The sequence below is a fragment of the Cnephaeus nilssonii genome (genome assembly GCF_951640355.1).
Source record: "Cnephaeus nilssonii genome assembly, chromosome: 6".
NCBI classification, from domain to species: Eukaryota; Metazoa; Chordata; class Mammalia; order Chiroptera; family Vespertilionidae; genus Cnephaeus; species Cnephaeus nilssonii.
This window is the reverse complement of record NC_137077.1, coordinates 70,693,849-70,714,971: the sequence shown is the minus strand read 5'-3', so window position 1 is coordinate 70,714,971 and position 21,123 is coordinate 70,693,849. Positions and strand designations below refer to the sequence as shown.

The window sequence follows — 21,123 nt, the reverse complement described above, 5'->3', positions numbered from 1 at the left end:
GAGAAGTCAAACTAGACTGCCAGTTAGTTTTCAATCTTTCAACGCAAACTGTTATTTCAATTCCAAGAATTAGAATGTGCCCTAGCTGGTTCAGCTCAGTGGATAGAGCGTCAGCCTGCGGACTGAAGGGTCCCAGGTTTGATTCCAGTCAAGGGCACATGCCCAGGTTTCAGGCTTGATTCCCAGTAGGGGGCGTGCAGGAGGCAACCAATCAATGATTCTCTCTCATCATTGATGTTTCTATTTCTCTCTTCCTCTCCCTTCCTCTCTGAAATCAATGAAGATATTAAAAAAAAAAAAAAAAAAAAGAATTAGAGTGTGAACATCTTTGATGGCCATCATTCTGCCTAGCACATTTTTTTGGAAAATGTACGAAAATTTAATCATTCATAAACGCTGTAATTTAATCTGACAGTAAAACACAAGAGGCAATATTAGAATTGGTTTAGTATATCATATATATGGCTTTGAAAGCCAGAGAAAAGTTATCCCAGTTATTTTCTAACACATTTTAAACTCACCCTGAGAAGTTACTTAGGATCAAGAGTTTGTAAGGAAATGGAGCCTGATACAAGACGTTAAAATAGTAGTAATTGACCAAGTCACACAAGCACGAGATAACCATGCCTCCTTTCCGCTATACCGGATCCAAGTCAGACATTGCTAACCAACCAGGCATAATCGCAGCCATAGGGGCCTTCACCCAGCACACTATAATCCCGTTTAGTCAATCAGACTTGGCTGGCAAACTGAGATCTACTCTCCATCCTCAATCTGAACAGTTGTAGTGGCAAGGGACTTTCTCTGAGGGCCTTTTTTTTTTTTTGGCATAAGGTGATGATCTGATTTTTTTTTTTAATTGGAAGACAAAAGGAATCTAAAGAACAATATATATGAACAAACAAAACAGTCAGACTCATAGATACAGAGAACAAACTGATGGTTGCAGAGGGGAGAAGGGTTGGGAGGCTGGGTGAAAAAAGTGAAGGAGTTCAGAAGTACAAATTGGTGGTTACAAAATAGTCATGGGGATGTAGAGCACAGCATAGGAGATATAGTTAGTAGCATTGTAATAACTATGTATGGTGCCAGGTGGGTGCTGGAAATATCAGGGGAACACTTTGTAAAGTATATGATTGCATAACCATGATTCTGCACACCTGAAACTAATACAAAATAATATTAAATGTAAACTTCAATTGAAAAAGTTTTAAAAAAGAAATACCAGCTGAACTAAATGAAGAGTTCATAATAAGACAATAAAATAAGTGAAATTAATTCAAGTGTTTCTATGATACCTTGTAGAGAATCCATACAGTAACCAAGGAAATCTGCATTTCTTACTGGCCCTGCCCACATAACATAGCCTTCTCTTGAGATTTATTATAATGCATCTTTTTTCCCATGAGAATATTTTGATTAGATAAAGATTTAAATAGATGTTTATATGTAGGCATTTAAAAGCTTTTATTATTTTAAAATAAAACCCTACAATCTTTTACAAGTACAGTATAAATGTAACGCATTATCATGGTGGAGAATTTAGAAAAATCAAAGAAAACCATACATCATTCTATCCACCAAAAATAAATTTGGTGCTTATTCTGCCAGATGGTGTTTACACACATATTTTTATTGAGTCTCTGTACCAGGAACTATTCTAGGCTTTGAGGGTACAGCATGACTAAAATAGACAAGAATCTATGCTCTCAGTGAGGTCAGTTATGTACACACACACACACAAAAAAAATTTAAAACCAAAATACTATTTTTCACATTGTTTGTAATTGGCTGTGTGTGTTTTTTAACTACCCTTCTCACATTGTCAGGCTTTTGTGTTTTCCCAGAAGTCTTGACTGAACTGAGAGGTAAGATGAGCACTGATTGCTACTTAATTGTCCCTTCAGTCTGACTTTTAGTCCCTTAGTTTGATGCTGTGATCAGCATGCTGTGAATTCTTTAGACCACAAAAGGCTACATAGCCATTGAAGAGAACATTCTATCTTGTTCCAGTCGTCTATTGCTACCCTTTAAAACTTAGCGGCTTAAAACAACAACAATCATTTTTTTATTATTAATTCACAATTCTGAAGGTTTTCTCAGCTTGGGGGAACAATTCTCAGTGTTGTATTTTTCTCATGCAGTTTGACAGTTTTTGGTACTGGAGGCATCTCAAAGGTTTCTTCATTTACATGGCCCATTGATTCTGGCTATTGGCTGGAATGTCAGTGAAAATTGTCTTCTGGACCACCTACAAAGAGCGTCCCTGTGTGGCCTGGGCATTCTCACAACTTGGTGGTTAAGTTTACAGATAAAGAAAGCATCCCCCGAATCAGAAACCACAACCCTTTTTATCACCTAGCCTTGGCAGTCACATCGGTCACTTCCACCACGGTTACAGGCTCATCGGATTCCAGGAGAGGAAACATATGCACCTCTTGATAGGGGGGCTGTCAATATCACATCCTCAGGGGTGGTGACCATCTTTGGGAAATTCCACATATCTCAGCTTCCTTCCACCTTTAATTGGTATGGTTCAAGTCAGGGACAGCAAATTTCTGGGGCCACTGTAAGATTAAGAGAAAAATTCTATTACTATCAATCCTTTCTAAAATAATATCTCAAAGATTCAGTTTAGTGAAAAAGAACTGATAGTGAAATAACCAACTATTCTAATTTTCCCTATATTTACCCCGTGGACTCATACTTTAAAAGTATTAGTGGTGATAAAACAATTTAATCAGGTTTTTCCCCCTTCAGTTTGCAAAATCTCCCTGAGAAAGTGACACCTAGTCCTATGTATGAAGCCTGGGAAGAACCCTTGACTGATTTTGGCATCCAAGGCCATGACAGTTATCAGGCAGGCTGATGAGTGTTTACATGTAACATTACGAAGGCTGACTAGTGGGTGCCAGACATCTGTGGGATCTCTATGTATATGTACATCACTGAGAAGGAGTAAACACATTAAAAAGCCAGGTAAGAATTCAGAGGAATTATTTAATAAATACTTGCTAAAACAAATCAATAGTTTATTCTTTTATTTCAACACTTGACCACTTATATCTGTTACAAATACTAAGTACTCATGTTATAATAGCTATTTAGGCTATTATATATAAAATAATATTAAAATGATTGATACTACATCATTTTAATAGCATAAGTAAAATTGTATTATGGTAAATACCATTATGAAGAAGGATACTATGGAACAGACAGGTAAATATCATAGAATACCCACAACATCAGTATGCTATTAATCTGATCACAATACACTCTAAGTCAACCATGTCAAACTCCCGGCCCACAACGAATATTTTTGCAGCCCAGCCAATATAAGGGTATGTAAGAAATGTGTTAATAAAAAATTCATAACTTAATTTTTACAATATCCTGTTACACATAATTATTAATAACAAACTACAACATTCGCTAATGACTGATCACTATAATCATGTTGCATTCATTTCCCTTATGTGCCTTACTCGCAGGCGCACCAGTACCATGCAGAAGAAAAGTAGGCCCTGGCAAAACCACATTTTCCTGAAATCATAGCCCCCGCCCCTGCTGAAGACGGTTTAGGGAACCCACACCATCCAGGTATTTTCCAGAAAGTTCCATTTTCTTAATACGTTTTTATTGATTTCAGAGGGGATGGGAGAGGGAGAGTGATAGAAACATCAATGATGAGAATCACTGACCAGCTGCCTCCTGCATGCCCCCCACTGGGGATCAAGCCCAAAACCCCTGGGCATGTGCCCTGACCGGAATTGAACTGTGATTTCTTGGTTCATGGATCGATGCTCAACCACTGAGCCACCCAACCAGACTCTTCCATTTTCTTCATTGAATCATGTATAATGCTTAAATAGGGAGAAGAAATGATGAAAAAATTTTCTTCTTGTTCTCAGAATGGACTCATTGCCTGCACAGGTCCAGGAGTGGGGTTTAAATGCACTTGTGAGCTCTTTCAGTCTTTACTATATATATATATATATATATATATATATATATATATATATATATATATATTTGTACTTTATAAATTGGAATGTTAAATATTCTAGAACTATATAGCTTATTTAGCTTGAACTTTTGCCTTAACTACCATAGTGTTTCAATTGTTTTTCTCCAGATACTATGATCATTATTTGTGAACTACTGCTCGCTCCTTTTTAAGTCTTATACACATGACCTTAGGCCATCTTAGTTCAATGACGTGTACCGTAAGAGTCTAGTAGCAAAAAGTTGTCATCCCATTTAATGATAAAAAATTATGGAGAAGAAAACATAGTAGTTATGATTGCTGATTCATTTCCAGTTTTCAAAATCTGTCATAAGAACCGAGGTTTCATTTCATAAGCATTGAATAAATGTATCTAGGAAATCAAATTACACAAACTGAATTCACTGGCCTTTTCATGATGGCCACTGTAATCACTTGCTCTGGTTTGATTTCATTTTTTCCCTATATTTGTTATTCATTCTGCCAACATTTATGAGGTACCTAATATATTCTAAGCCTTGTGCATTAGGCTGGAAGTTCAAGAGGAGTAAGACAAAAAAATAAAATCGTGGCCCTCAGAGAGCTTAAAGTCTAGCAGAGAAACCAGTCACAAAACAATGTGTTTATACAGGATGTAATCATTTACCTAACTAATATTCCAGACACTGCACAAGGTCATGGGGATACTGTAAATAATAAAAAAGACACAGACCCTATTCTTTTATTCTTTTTCTTTTTTTAAATCCTCACCTGAGGATATGTTTACTGATTTTAGAAAGAAAGGAAGGGATTCATTGCCTCCCAAATGCACCCGGACCAGGGATCAAACCTGCAACCTAAGTATATGCCATGACTGGGAATCGAACCCACAACCTTTTTTGGTGTACAGGACTATGCTCCAACCACCTGAGCCACCCGGCCAGGGCTAGACCCTGTTCTTACGAAGTTTAGTCATAGAGATAGGCCTTAATCAAATGTAACACAAATGTAAGTTGAGTGCTGTATAATTTAGAACTCTTTCAGTTCCAAGTGGCCAAAAACCCAACTCACACCAAGCCTCACCCCCTAAAAAAAAGCATATTGATTGACTCATGTAGTTAAAAAGGTGATGGCAAGTCCAGGCCTGGGTTGGTGTGGGGCTCAAACAATGTTTCCAGGACCTGGTACCTGTTCTTATACAGGTTCACCCATGTTTTGGTTTCATTTCCACGTTCAAATCCAGTGGTACAAGAACAGTGTTTCTATTCTCCCAACAAATATCCTAGACTGACTCTGATTAGTCCAAAGGAGATCACATGCATACACTTCCCATTAAAATACCAACGGCATATTTAACAGACCTAGAACGAACTCGCCAAAAAGTCATCTGGAATAAAAAAAGACCCCGAATAGCCGCAGCAATCCTGAGAAAGAAGAACAAAGTAGGAGGGGTCTCAATACCAAATATCAAGCTGTATTACAAAGCCACTGTTCTCAAAACTGCCTGGTACTGGCACAAGTATAGACATATAGATCAATGGAATAGAGAATCCAGATATCAACCCAACCAATATGCTCAATTAATATTTGACAAAGGAGGCAAGAACATACAATGGAGTCAAGACAGTCTCTTCAATAAATGGTGTTGGGAAAATTGGACAGATACATGCAAAAAAATGAAACTAGACCACCAACTTACACCATACACAAAAATAAACTCAAAATGGATAAAGGACTTAAACATAAGACAGGAAACCAACAAAATCTTAGAGGAATCCACAGGCAGCAAAATCTCAGACATATGCCGAAGCAATTTCTTCACCGATACAGCTCCTAGGGCAATGGAAACTAAAGAAAAAAATAAACAAATCCACAGCAAAAGAAACCATCAACAAAACAACAAGAAAGCCCACTACACGGAAGAACATATTTGCCAATGTTATCACCGATAAGAGTTTAATCTCCAACATTTACAGAGAACTCATACAACTTAACAAAAGGAAGATAAACAACCCAATCAAAAAATGGGCAATGGACCTAAATAGATACTTTTCAAAAGAGGACATACAGAAGGCCGAGAGACATATGAAAACATGCTCAAAGTTACTAATCATCCGAGAGATGCAAATGAAAAATGACAATGCGGTACCATCTCACACCTGTCAGAATGGCTATCATCAACAAATCAACAAATGACAAGTGCTGGCGAGGATGCGGAGAAAAAGGAACACTTGTGCACTGCTGGTGGGAATGCAGACTGGTACAGCCACTGTGGAGAACAGTGTGGAGTTTCCTCGAAAAATTAAAAATGGAACTCCCATTTGACCCAATGATCCTACTTCTAGGAATATATCCCAAGAAACTAGAAACACCAATCAGAAAGGATATATGCACCCCTATATTCATAGCAGCACAATTTACCATAGTTAAGATTTGGAAACAGCCTAAGTGTCCATCTGCAGATGAGTGGATTAAAAAACTGTGGCACATCTACACAATGGAATACTATGCTGCAGTAAAAAAGGACTTTTTACCATTTGCAACAGCATGGATGGAACTGGAGAGCATTATGCTAAGCAAAATAAGCCAGTCTGAGAAAGATAAATATCACATGATCTCACTCATTTATGGAATATAATGAACAACATAAACTGATGAACAAAAACAGATTCAGAGACAGAGAAGCATCGATCAGACCATCAAACCTTAGAGGGAAGGTGGGGGGGGAGGGTAAGGGGGAGAGATCAACCAAAGGATTGTATGCATGCATATAAGCCTAACCAATGGACACAGACACCAGGGGGGTGAGGGCATGAGTGGGGGGGGGGGGAGGGCAATGGGAGAAAAGGACACATATGTAATACCTTAATCAATAAAGGGAAAAAAAATTAAATAGAAAAAAAAAAGAGAGAGAGATCACATGCATATTCCCTAAACAAAGCCTGGCCAGGGGATAGTGGTACTCTGATTGGACAGGCAAGTCACATGCTCATTGATAGAGTTGGGGGTGGAACCAATTCCAGGAGAAGTCGGTGAATTAAAAGTGGGGGAGGAGTTCCTCAGAAGAAATTGTGGATGCCTTACCTTTTGATAATGAGGGAGAATGACATTGACAGCCAAGGCACTCTGGCCACCACCCACTGCAGTGCCCCATGTGGTCCAGCCTCTCTGTGCCCTCCTGTTCCATCCAGGAGACAAATACAGCAGCCAAACTGTCACTCAAAGCAACGTCTATCCTTTAAGATGCCTCTCAAAAACTGTCAAAGGGAATTCAATTCCTAGCCTCAGACACACTTCTTGATCTTCTCTTTTCCCTTTCCTCTCGCTCTCGATAACTTTCATATCTCACACTGTCCTAGTGCCTCTCTACACACCCTCTTACCTAGTCCCTTCCAAAATTCCTACCAACTCTACCTCACATCCTTGCTGTCCTTCCTCCATATATTGTGCCCACGTCCCTTTGTCTGGGCCCACTTTCCCATTACTTCTAGAACTTTTCTACTTTTCTAGTAGATTTTCTAGCTTACCAGTGTCTTAAGTTTTCTTTCCACTGATTACCTCAGCCTGCATATTAAAGTCCAAAAATTCCCCTAAAAGGTGAGGGGGAGGGACCAAATGGCTACAAAATATTGGACTATTTTAATCTGAAGAGATGAAAAATACTGTACAAATGCTTATAATGTCTTTCTTCCATCTCTGCTATTCAAATAATCATGCCCCATAGTATATGCTTTTAAAACACGATGAGAATTCGGGGTGGGGGTAAGGGGAACAGTGGTGGACTTTTGAATTGGGGTCTAAAGAAAGAATAAGAATCAACTAAGTGAATGGGTTTGGCAGGTGAGAATATATTCTGGGAAGCAGAAATATCATTGGACAAGACCCTGAGCCTGGACGAAGGTCGGAACTGTAGAGAAGCAAGTGTCTTCAGCATGAGGAGAGCAAGCCACAGGATGAGGCCGAGGGGTAGGTGAGGAAATCCTCAAGCAGGGCTCTGTAGAAGAGCAGACACCAAGCAGGAGAGTTTGGCCCAAAAGATTTGCAGAGTTTGAGTCTCGGAAGAAAAATCCTTCTTAATAGTGTTCCTAATCCTCAGCCTTGTAAAAAAAAGAATCCCCTTCAAACTCTACATGCCTGGGTTGTTACACTACAGCAATCTGAATTATGTAAGTGCACGGTGAAAAAGAAATGAAAAGTGCCTTCAGCTCAGTGTCTCTTGGCTGAACTTGTTAGACATCTTTCCGTGATATGCTTAAGTTAGAGAAGGAATCACTGCCAAGATCATTTTGCTGTTATAACCATGATTAGTTCAAGTTTCTAATCTTTCCCTGCACAACTTTTTGAGAGAAATGTAATGCTGATAGGAGATCAAAGCTGACTTGTTTATTTGCCTAAGAATACGGGCCAAAAGAAATCTTGTTTATTTGTCTAAGTGTTTACTGATATGGTTGGGTTTAAATTAATCATTTTGCAATTTGTTTTTTGTTTCACCCATCTGTTCTTTGTTCCATTTTAAAAATATTTTTCTGTTTTTTTTCCAGTTGAGTATTTTTATGATTTCATTTTATTTCCTTTGATGGTGTGTTAGCTATAACTATTTTATTTTGTTTTGTTTTGTTTTGTTTTGTTTTGTTTTGTTTTGTTTTAGTGGTTGCTTTAGGGTTTTTAGTGGACATCCTTTATCTCTTACAGTCAACTTTCAAGGGATAATATATCACTTCACAATTAGTATAAAAACCTTGCAATGGTACATTTCCTTTGCCCACCTCCAGGCCTTTGTGCTATTATTGTCACACATTTTACTTCTAGAGTAGTCACCCCTTATCCACAGGGGATACAGTCCAAGCCCACCCCCCGCCACCCCCAGTAGATGTCTAAAACTGCAGATGGTACTGAACCCTAATATATGTTTTTTCCTTTACTACCTATGCTAAAGTTTAATTTATAAATTAAGTACAATAAGAGATTACCAACAACTAAAAATAAAATTGAACAATTATAACAATATACTGTAATAAAAGTTATGTGAATGTGGCATTATTAAGTAAAATGAGGGTTACCTGAACACAGGCACTGTGATACCAAGACAGTCGATCTGATAACTGAGTTAGCTACTAAGTGATTAATGGGTGGGTAGAGTCTACAGCATAAGTATATTGGACAAAGGGATCATTGACATCCTGGGTAGGACTGAGCAGGACAACACAAGAGTTCATCACACTACTCAGAATGGCATGCAATTTAACACTTCTGAATATTTTATATCTGGAATTTTCTATTTAATATTTTCAGACTGTAGTTGACTGCAGGTAACTGAAACTATGAAAAGCAAAACTTCAGATAAGGGGATTACTGTGCATACATTTAAACCTTACAATACATTGCATATGTTGCATTTTTTTTTCTTGCTAAACTTCTTTTTCCAGATTTTGAAAATAAGGGGGAAAAAAGTATTTTGTATTTGTCTATCTATATACTATTTCTAGTTCTCTTTATTCCTTTTTTTATTTTTTTAATCTTTATTGTTGAAAGTATTATACATGTCCCCTTTCTCCTCCCCGCCATTGACTCTTTATTCCTTTATCTTTAAAGTAGCTCCAGATTTCTTTCTAAAATCTGCCTGAAAGACTTTTTAAAATTTATTTTGGTTTAAGTCTGCTGTGATGAATTCTTTTAGATTTTATATGCCTGGAAGAAACTTTACTTAACCTTCCTTTTCAAAAGTTATTTTTCACTTGTTTTTGAATTCTAGGTTGACAGATTTCTTTCAGTACTTTAAAGATACTGTGCCACTGTCTTGTGGCTTGCATTGTTTTCCACAAGAAATCTGCTGTCATTTTTATCCCTGACCCCAACCATCTGCAAATGCTATGGTATTTTCCTCTCTGATTGCTTTTAAGATTTCTCATTATCACTTGTTTTCAACGATTTGATTTTGATGTGATTTTAATGTCTTTTTGTTCTTAGAGTTTATTGAATTTCTTGGATTTTTAGTATTATAGTTTTCATGAAATTTGGAGAATCTCTAGTAATTATTTCTTGAAATATTTTGTCTGCCATTCTCAGATACTATAAACACACGTGTTAGGTCATTTGAAGTTGTCTCACATCTCACTAATTCTCTATTCATTTTTTTTTTTTTTTTGGTCTTTTTTTCCTCTGAGTTTAAGTTTGGATAGTTTCTGTTCCTATGTCTTAAAGTGTTTCCCAAACTTATATGACCAGAGAACCATTTGATTTTGCAATAACCTATTAGCAACTTAAGGAACTCTAATACTTCTTGGAAGCCAGTTTGGAAAATACTAGAGCAGACCCTTGGCATTTGTAAGTTTACCATTTTCAATGTTAGCTATTTGTCAGAAGACATTCCATTGCTGTAGTAATTTGTGATTCTGCTACAGAATGGAGCGTGGGGAGTGAGTCACTCTGCTAATGAATGAGCCCAGCCCACTGCCCACAATACACAGCCTAATGGGGTTTTCTAGTTTACTGCTCGTCATACAGTAGCTTTTGTAGTGATAAAAATTTGTTTGATTTGTAAAAATGGCCCTGAAAAAACTGTCAGCTGTTCATTTGGGGGATGGAAACAAACTAAAAGGAAAAAAAAAAAAGGAGATGATATTAAAAGGGGGGATCCTGGCAAGAAAATAGTAGTTTGGTGATAAATTTTAAAAGTGGTTTCCTAAATTTGGCAGGGATTTGGATATATGCAAATGAGCTCATCCCGTAATCTACATGCAAACCAGAAAAAGTGACTCATGAACTGCTCTAGTGAGAGATAAGATTTAGCAAGATTAAGACATTACACATGCAATTGCTGACTGAAATGTAATTTCAAGAGAAAGCCAGAGCCTGGGTGGGTGTTTCTGTGAAGACACTCATACAATAAATAAAGTTTGCCTCTAGAATTTAAAGAGGAGCTTTTCTTTGCATATTATGATGTTAATAATGGGGGTGTGACCTTTGCTGACCATATTCCAAGGAAATAGAATATGTTTCATCCTAAACTAAAGACCTCACAGAATAAACTATCTGGGAAGTAAATTTCATGTCCCAGGATGTGCAGAAAGTTGTAGAGGGGAAAATGTGACTCTTTTCAAGAATTTAAACTCAAGTTTTATTACTCCTTTCACAGTCTCCTTAGAAAATTTCTTCTACGATTTAACCAATTCCACCAGCATCTACTAAGTGCCAGGTGGTATGACAGTTACAGGGGTTTTAAATGCGAGGAAGCCAGTGACCTGCCTGCAGGGAGCTTACAGCACTAGCCTGATCTACCTCCTGTTCTCCCATGGGTGGAGGCCTTGAGAACTACTGCAGCCTGACTGGTCTGTTTAAAAATAGGGGAATGGCTAACCAAAGGTTGTCACAATGGCCCTAGTCAGTTTAGCTCATTGGACAGAGCACTGGTCCTCGGACTGAATGGTCTTGGGCTTTGGTTGCAGGCTTGAACTCTGCCCCAGTCAGGGCGAGTGCGGGAGGCAACCAATCGATGTGTCTCTCTCACATCGATGTTTCTCTCTCTCTCTCTCTCTCTCTCTCTCTCTCTCTCTCTCTCTCTCTCTCTCTCTCTCTCTGTCTCTCTCTCCCTCCTCCGCCCTCTCTTCTACTCTCTCTAAAAATCAACGGGGAAATATCCTCAGGTGAGGAGTAACAACAACAAAAAAGTTTGACACAAGGAAATACTAGGCAGCAAGTAAAAATAGCAATGAATGTGTTATTAACTGCACAAACTGGCTACTGACAAAAATGACTCCTATTTGTGTGACTTCATTAAGACTGATTACAGGTGAATGAACAGGTGAAATCCACCAAGGAATCGGGTGACCATGCAACCAACTTGCACAAGATGTGGGTCCTTGAACCTGGCATGGCAGAGTGTCTCTTTGACAAGCACACCCTAGGAGACAGTGATAACAAAAGCTAAGCCTGGGCTGGCTTCCCAGAGCCAAGGGGGTGACTTCCTTGGTTATTAAGGCAGTGTATGCATGTTGGGGTTACCGTTAGCTTTTCTATAAATTGTACCCAAACATCTACTTAAATTCCTTCTTTTGTATCATTCTTTCAAATAAAGTAATGTGGTACCCACCCACCCCCACCCACCCCAAAACCAGAATTACATAATGTCAAGGGGGAAAAAAAGTATTAGTTATCTAAAGTATCCTGAACTTTGCTTTCTCTAGGTCTGTGCTCCAACTGGTTCCTCTGTTTGGAATGGGTTTTTCACTGCCTGTATTTGTTAACTTCTTACCTCTTTAAGGCCCAGTTGAAACACCACATCCTCTATGAAATAATCAAGACTTTCCCATCCCTCCATCCTCACTAGGAGGCTGGTAATTCGCACCCACGTGACTCTAGGTTTATCTTCAGTGTTTACAGATGGACTTCCAACTGCAAGGAGTGGCATGACTTTGGTTCAGAACCTCCTCCAAACCTGGAGAAGGCTGCTGTACCCTCGTTCTGGGCAGGCCAGGGTGTTGGAGAAGTCTGCCTCCCAGGGAAGTCTCTGCTCCAAGATGGATGGAAGTTGGTTGGTTTAGTCTGCTCAGGCTGCCGTAATAAAATGTCATAGACTGGGTGGCTTAAAACACATAAATCTATTTCTCAGAGTCCTTCGGTTCCTGGTGAGGCTCTCTTCCTGGTTTGCAGACAGTGCTACAGTCTTCTTGCTGTGTCTCCCGTACACGAGGGAGGGAGCAAGCTCCTTGGTGTCTCTTCATATAAGGGTACTAATCCTATCATGAGGACCTCACCCTAATGACCTCATCTAAATCACCTCCCAAAGGCCCTATCACCCAATACCTCATATTGGGGGTTAACATTTCAACATACTAATTTGAGGAGAACACAACATTCAATTCATAACATCTATACTAATAAAAGGGTAATATGCTAATTAGGGTGGACATCTTCCAGACAACCTTCCGGATGTCCTTCCAGATGTCCTTCCGGACAAAGCTGCAGCAACTGCGAGGGCTGAGGTGCAGCTGTGAAGAGCCCAGGCTCAGGCAGGCAGTGGCAGCAGCCACGGGGTAATGGGGGGCGGTGTCTTCCCCTGATCTGCCAGGTCACCTCCTGCAGAGGAAGGCCAGACTGCAGCTTAGGCCAGGGGTGAGGCAGAGGCGATTAGGGGCGATCAGGCCAGCAGGGGGCAAGTTAGGGGCGATCAGGCCAGCAGGGGGACAAGGTAGGGACAATCAGGCCGGCAGGGGGGCAAGGTAGGGGCGATCAGGCCAACAGGCAGAGGCAGTTAGGAGTGATCAGGCAGGCAGGCAGAGGGGTTAGGGGCAATCAGGCAGGCAGGCAGGCGAGTGGTTAGGAGCCAGCAGTCCCAGATTGCGAAAGGGATGTCCGACGGCCCTGTGGGATCGGGCCTAAACAGGCAGTCAGACATACCCCGAGGGGTCCCAGATTGGAGGGGGTGCAGGCCGGACTGAGAGACCCCCCTCGTGCATGAATTTTGTGCACTGGGCCTCTAGTCTATACTAATAAAAGGGTAATATGCTAATTAGACCAGACATCTTCTGGACATCCTTCCAGACAAAGCCACGGTGGCAGGGACCTAGGCAGAGGTGGTTAGGGGTGATCAGGCCATCAGGGGGGAGCATTTAGGGGCAATCAGTCTAGCAGACAGAGATGGTTAGGGGCGATCAGGTCGGCAGGCAGAGGTGGTTAGGGGCGATAAGGCAGGCAGACAGGCAGGCGAGCAGTTAGGAGCCAGTGGTCCTGGATTGCGAGAGGGATGTCTGACTGCTGGTATAGCAGTCGAACATCCCCTGAGGGGTCCTGGATTGGAGAGGGTGCAGGCCAGGCTGAGGGACCCCCCCACCTCCTCCTGTGCATGAGTTTCGTGAACCGGGCCTCTAGTCCTATATAATAAAAGCCTAATATGCTAAGTATATGGTCTTCTAGTCATCTGTTCAACCAAAGTATAATATGCTAATGATATGCTAAGGCCACTCAACGGCTCACTATGACGTGCATTGATCACTAGGGGGCAGACAGTCGACCAGTTGACCAGTTGCTATGACGTGCACTGACCATCAGGGGGAAGAAGCTCAGACCGGTAGGTTAGCTTGCTGCTGGGGTCCGGCTGATCAGGACTGAGTGAGGCAGCCGAACACACCCTGGAGCCCTCCCACGGTCCCTCTCCGGATGGCCAACTTCTCGCATCCCTTCCCGGCCCGAATCAAGCACTGGTGGGGTCCCTCGGCCTGGCCTGCGCCCTCTCACAATCTGAACTGAGGGCCCTGCCCCCAACCCAAGTGCACAAATTTCATACACTGGGCCTCTAGTTAGTGAATAAGCATCTCAGCTCCTTTGCTCCTTGCATGGAGTAAGTCTGAGGTTGAATCCATATCATTTCCCTGTTTTCCCATGTTGTATCCATATCATCTCCTGGTTTTCCCATGTAGCTCCCTTTGTCCACAGTGATGCCTGGCTTGACAATGAATCTTCTGTTGGTCACCTTCTCTTATTTGTTTTACTTTTCCACTCACCTTCATACACCTTCTAAAGAAAACTCCCTGTTCCTTACATCCTTGAATCAGGATCTGCTCCCCATCTGGGCTCCTGTGTTCCCACATTATGCTCTTTATTGCAGGATTTTTGCTCTTGTAACTAAACTATAAACTCTTTGAGAACAGAAATCTCTTTAAATGCTGCATCCCCCAACGCCTAACAAAGTACCTTCCAAATAGCAGGTGCCTTTATAAACCTACATTAATTAACTATATTAATCAAACTGAGGATTTTTATAACAAATGTGTGTGTGCTATAGAAATATAACACATAATCAGTTCACAGCATTCTCTGGGGCACAAAATAAATTAAATTATTTAAGCAATGTTTTTATGAATCGTAATTATTGATTTAGAAATATCATAAGCTGTCCCAAATTCAAAATGAGTCTTCAAGTTTAAGCAACAGATTGAATATATTTTAACACTTTATGCTTGAAAAAAATCATTAATTACCCAATGAGGGAATTAGAGGGGACAAGATTTGAATTGAGTCCATATTTCTTAACATAGCATTCAAAGACCCACCTGGTCTAGCCCTCGCCTCTTTTTCCAAGTTTAACTTTCATTCTGTTCCGTTGCTGTCTATACAGTAATATGATCTTAATGCAAATTATTTGTAACTCAAATTTATCTTTTCTTGTTAACAAAAACTACATAATATCACAGATCTCACTTCATAAGAGAAATTATCGTCTTAAAATGGACAATGGACGATGAGGAGGAAAAAAACCCAATTCCTTCAGATAATAATGTTTCTTCAGACCACACTTGTCTTCCCTGTCATTATTATATTGCCTATGAGTCTTCAGTAAGAAATTCATTCAAATATCTAGACATTTGTAACACAGTCTGAACTGGAATAATGATTTACATGCCCTTCAAAGATATTTCCAGGGTCTAATTCTGTAGCCTGTATCTTGAAGACAGATATCTACAAGACACACATCTGTATGTTGTGTACAATCCTAGAAACATAAACAATGAGCCTCATTCTTTTAAGAAATTATATAGGTAATACTCATTGATGTTAAAAATACAGAAAAACAAAAAGAATATAATTATACTTCTGATCAAAACAAACTACTAGCATTTTAGTGTATACCTTTTCTGACTTTTTTGTATAGTACTTTACATACATATATAAAAGGGCTCACAATGTGAATACATTGCCTCCCCCCACCCCCAACTTTGCACTCAGCAATGTAACACTATGTGGAAGCCACTGCACAGGGGCTTACTTAACACCCACTCACTCTTCTGACAGGCTTCTGTCCTTCAGAGGCTAGTAAGTTAAACATTCCCAGACTTCCTTGCAGTTTGGTTTCTACATGTAACTGCATTTCCACCAAGCCCTGATGGAAGATACATTCTCTGATTTAGAAGGCATATGAGTAACAGGAGGTGATAGCCATGGTCAGGGACAGCAGCTCTCTGGTAGCTGAAGTAGAAAGTCCTCTCTTTGGCTCTAGCATAATAGATGTTGAGAGGCAGGCCTGGGCAGCAGTGGGGTCACCTGTAAAACAGTGCCATACTGGGGTCAGACATTGATCCTGTCTCTATAGCAGTGTTGACTGCCCTGCTCCTCTCAGAAATTCTGTTATCTGCAACCAAGAACACCAAGAAATACACATGAACACCTTCCCATGTCAAAAGATACATGACTATAATCCTATCTAATAAAAGAGTAATATGCAAATTGACCATCACTCCAACACACAAGATGGCCGCCCCCATGTGGTCAAAGATGGCCGCCACAAGATGGCCGGCAGGGGAGGGCAGTTGTGGGTGATCACGCCAGCAGGGGAGGGCAGTTGTGAGGGACCAGGCCTGCAGGTGAGGGCAGTTGGGAGGGAACAGGCCTGCAGGGGAAGGCAGTTGCGGGGGACCAGGCTGGCAAGGGAAGGCAGTTAGGGGTGACTGGGCATGCAGGGGAGGGCCGTTGGGGGAGACCAGGCCTGCAGGGGAGAGAAGTTGGGGGCAACCAGGTCGGCAGGAGAGGGCAGTTTAGGGGCAATCAGGCCGGCAGGGGAGCAGCTAGGCGTCGATCAGGCTGGCAGGGGAGTAGTTAGGGGGTGATCAGGCTGGCAGGCAGAAGCAGTTAGGGGCAATCAGGCAGGCAGGCAGGTGAGTGGTTGGGAGCCAGCAGTCCTGGATTGTGAGAGGGATGTTCGACTGCCCGTTTAGGTATGTTCAACTGCCCGTTAAGGTATGTTCGACTGCCCATTAGGTATGTTCGACTGCCCGTTTAGGTATGTTCGACTGCCCGTTTAGGCCCGATAAAGGGTCCCAGATTAGAGAGGGTGAAGACTGGGCTGAGGGACAGCCCCCCCCCCTGTGCACGAATTTCATGCACCGGGCCTCTAGTATCAAATAATTTTAGAGCTAAGGGGGACCTTACCAATCAGCAGGACTTAAGAAAACTGAACTCAAAGAAATTAAATAACTCACCCGTTTCTTCAGGTGGTGGAGGCAAGTCTCCTCATTCTCACTCTGCGTCCCAGTGAGGAAATCGGACAAAAATGGCTGCACCCCAAATTAAATTTTGGTAGTTTTGCGTTGCATAATGTGATCATCCATCATCAGGCAAGGCTTTTGCCCAAAGAGGATAGTCAGAGTGTGATGCTTTTTCAATGTGTTTGCTTCTTCATTTCTACACCCCCACCCCCAACACAGGCCCCATCCCAGACCTGCTCCCCTGGTTGAATATGAGCTGGGCTTATTCACAGTGCCACTTATTGTGGCAGGCTTCACTCTAGTCAGTTATAATGTGGAACATCTCCTCAGACTGCAAAGGTTCATGTTTGGTTTTCCTGGCTGAAGACTTGCTCCCAAGGCACTAACATCTTTAGGGCCATCAAGCAAAGGTACCTTTTTGTTCTTCAAATATGACAGCAAAGAGTCATAATTGAAAAGCTCCATTCAGTAATGAAAAAGAGTGTGAGGTTCGGATCTAGACTGGATTTGAGTCCCAGTTCTGCCGCTTACTTAGCTCTGTGGCTGTGATACAAGATACTCAATTTCCACGAGTCTTGCTTTACTCATCTGTAAACTGGGGAAAAAATGACCTTACAAGGCTGTTGTTCAAACTAGAAAAAAATTTGTTACTATAATATCTGATGTACAAGGAACATTCAATAAATAGTTATTGTTATTAGGTTGCAATATTTGCTGTTGGCTTGAAGAATAGCCAATGGTGTGTACTTTGGCTCTTCTCCATTTATAGTTTTACTAGAGGCCCGGTGCACGAATTCGAAAGGAAATTAATTAGAAGAAATATTTTAATATCGCTATTCACCCTTTCTCTATAATAGAAGTGTCAACCAAATTCACGATCGACAATGACAGACCGAAACATACATGTGTGATTGGTGCCAGCAAGAGCTTTATGTGTATCATGCATGAGCAAGTCAACTTAGCCATTTAGATATATAGAATAAACTTAATTAGACCTGCTTTCTGATTTAGCTAAACTTTTTCCAGCCCAGTGAAGCACCCCAACTTCTCTTTCAGGTAATTTTCAGCAACAGAGCAGTAAAGATCAATACGAAGCAGATTATTATTGTAGATCACATAGGGAGAACAAAGGGTAAAATATTTAACTGCAGCAGTGTTTGACTATATTCTGTGCAGTGAGAAAACCTGAAGTCATTTTCAAGGTCCATCATTTCTTACTTCTTTTCAGTCCGGTCAAGTTTCTAAGCTTTCTAAATCTCTGTTTTCCAGCTAATGAGAAGAAAATAGGATTCTACCAAGTCTCCTATCTACCTACTCCAGGACTTCTATGAGGATCAAATGAGATGAGGCACGGGAAAATGCTTCACAGACACTTTGTTAAAGTATAAAATGTTTCCACCTGGCTATAAAGCAAGTCATGTTCCTGGGCTGAAGAAACTCCAAGGAGGCTAGTCGCTAGGGAGAGGAAGCCAGGTGTTGCTATGTGACGTGTAAAATGTTTCCACCTGACTATAAAGCAAGTCATGTTCCTGGGCTAAAGAAACTCCAAGGAGGCTAGTCGCTAGGGAGAGGAAGCCAGGTGTTGCTATGTGATGTCATTACCTGGCACCCACAGTGACTGTTTTGGGGCTGGGCTGGGCTGTGGGCCGCATTTTGCACCATGGGATCTCAGCAGTGTTGGCTGCGATTTGGTGGGGTGTTTCTCTGGGGTGGTGGCGGGGCCTGTGTCCCACTTGGGGGAAGCTGAGTGTTGCTTTGTGGGTCTGTGGTGCCGTTTCTCTGTAAATGGCCAGTGTGTGTCATGGCAGCTCCTGCATTGAGTGTCTGCCCCCTAGTGGTCAGTGCACATCATAGTGACCAGTTGGATGGACACTTAGCATATTAGCCTTTTATATACATAGATAGTTGAATTTGGTCAGGAGAGTAAGATCTCTCCAGGGTAGTCCAATGGCCTTTCACAAAGGACTCAGACGGTTTTGCAAGTCCATACAAATATATATGTTTAAGCTCATACCCAGCCATTAATAAGTTAGTGGAGTTTAGTTTGGCTGTAGCACTCCAAGTCTCCTATTGAAGTGAACATAGGAGTGAATAAATCAAAAGCTTGAATCTTTTAACACATGACAGTATTTAAGAATTAGGAATGGGGATTAGGTATTCCCACAGTCTTTTTGGAACAGTGTTAAGTCAATAGTGTTTAAAGTAAAACCTAAGTCAGCTGTCCTTATAAACATATAAATATAGAATTTATAAGAGCTATTATTTTTTCTTGAAGTATTAACCTTTTTTCTATAGCTCAACACTTTTCTTATGATGTGACAGCTGCAGAAAATGACAGTTTTTATTTTCTTTTACAAGAAAAGGTTCATTTTACAAATGAATTTAATTCCATATGTGAGGATTACACAAAAATCCTGGCAGGCATATGCCCATACATAATTAAGTGCCTATTAATTATATCATTGTGCATTGTTTCCAAAATCCTGTTAACCTTCCTTACATCATTTCCCAGAGAAGCATTATATATATGATGTTTTAAGTGGAAATTTTTATGAGGTTTTCTCTGGAGCTTTGTTCAACCCACATGATAATTTTTAAACCCCCAATTAGATTAATTTCCTACTTAGTCTTTTCCTAAATAGGGGAAATGATCAAAATTGTTTGATAAGCCCTATTGCAAACTCTTGAAATTTGGTGGAGAAATATACATTTATTTTTCTATAATCTGTAGCCAGAAGAAAATTCTATGTAAAAATTAGAATATGTATACTTTATTTTCTTGGAAGTGTCTGGTGTTTATTATTACAAGTGAGATAATAAAATTTATGTAATATATCCTATAGTATGCTCTGGTTTTCATATTAGTTTTTAGGGGGAAGAACTAAGTTTTCTAGTGGTTATGGCTTTAAGAATTTATTCCCATTACTCATTAGGACAGTATCTAAAGACAGAAGTTAACACTGGTGTGAAACTTCAGAAGTGTAAGAAAATTCCCTCCTGTGCACGTACACACAATCGTATATTTATTTAACATTGTTCCATAACCAAAGGTCAAGTATGGTAAGGACTGAAAAATGGCAATTGGTTTGGTAACTAGAAGCTTTCGGATGTCCACAGTGAGAGGCTCAATAGTCAGCCAGAACTGGAATCATTTCAAGGCTCTAGAATCTCTATCCCAGCTCACTCTTGTTTTTGTTGGCAGAAAGCTCCAACTCCCCTGGGGCTAGAGACCTGTTTCTCAGCATGTGGCCCTCCACGGGCTACTTGAGTGTCCTTCTGACATGGCAGCTGGCTTCCCCAGAGCAAGTGATCCAAGAGAAAGAGAGGGAGAGACAGATACACACACACACACACACACACACACACACACACACACACACACACCACACACACGGAGGGGGGCAGTGGGTGGGAAGAAGAATGAGGAGGCAATCATAATGGTTTTTTTTACTTAGTCTTAGAATCATACACTTTATTTTCTAGAAGTGAGTCACTAAATCCAGCACACACTCAGGGGAGAAGAATTAAAGTCCATTTGATGAAGGGAGGAGAATCAAAGAATGTGTGGACGTAGTTTTAAACCACCATAGTGAGTTGGGAATCTTAACTACAGGAAACAGAAAATCCATCTCAAAACAACAATGGGAATTCATTTGCTTTGAAATGAAAAGATCCTGTAGGTAGATAAACTTCCTGAGGAGTTTGTTCAGAGCGCTGGCTCCATTTCTCTGCCTCCTCTGTGCTGAATCATCTGCAGGCTGGCTTCCTAGCAGCAAAAATGGCTATAGCAACCCCAGGCCTCATATATGCACCCAGCACCTTCTGGAACAGGTGAGCGGGGCTGTCTGTGCACCCAGAGATTCACACTGATTGGATGGGCTCAGGTCACATGACATGCCCCTAATCCAAACCAGGGGTTGGAAGGCTTGGTTGGTTCCACTGCTCCACCTTTGAATCAGGGTGGTGGAGGCACTTCCTTGACCCCACAGGGACCCCAAACAAAAACCTGGGCCTCTGGGAAAAGAGGAATGGATGCTGAAGAGGCAACTTATGAATCTCTATTACAAAAGTTAGGGAAGTCTTTGTCAGTTTTTGTTTTGTTGTTTTTTTTTAATATGGGGAAAACAGCATTTTTTGTAATCTGAAAGGAAGGAAGCA

At 40.8% G+C, this 21,123-nt stretch overlaps 1 long non-coding RNA gene across 1 annotated transcript in view; it reads right to left on the bottom strand.

Moving 5' to 3' along the window:
• Positions 1-1,843: 1,843 nt before the first annotated feature.
• LOC307100841 overlaps positions 1,844-21,123 on the bottom strand; it is a 33,817-nt gene continuing 14,537 nt past the window's right edge. The window contains exon 3 of the long non-coding RNA XR_013813620.1: positions 1,844-2,567. This is a non-coding gene — a long non-coding RNA (uncharacterized lncRNA). The remainder of the gene's footprint in view (positions 2,568-21,123) is intronic.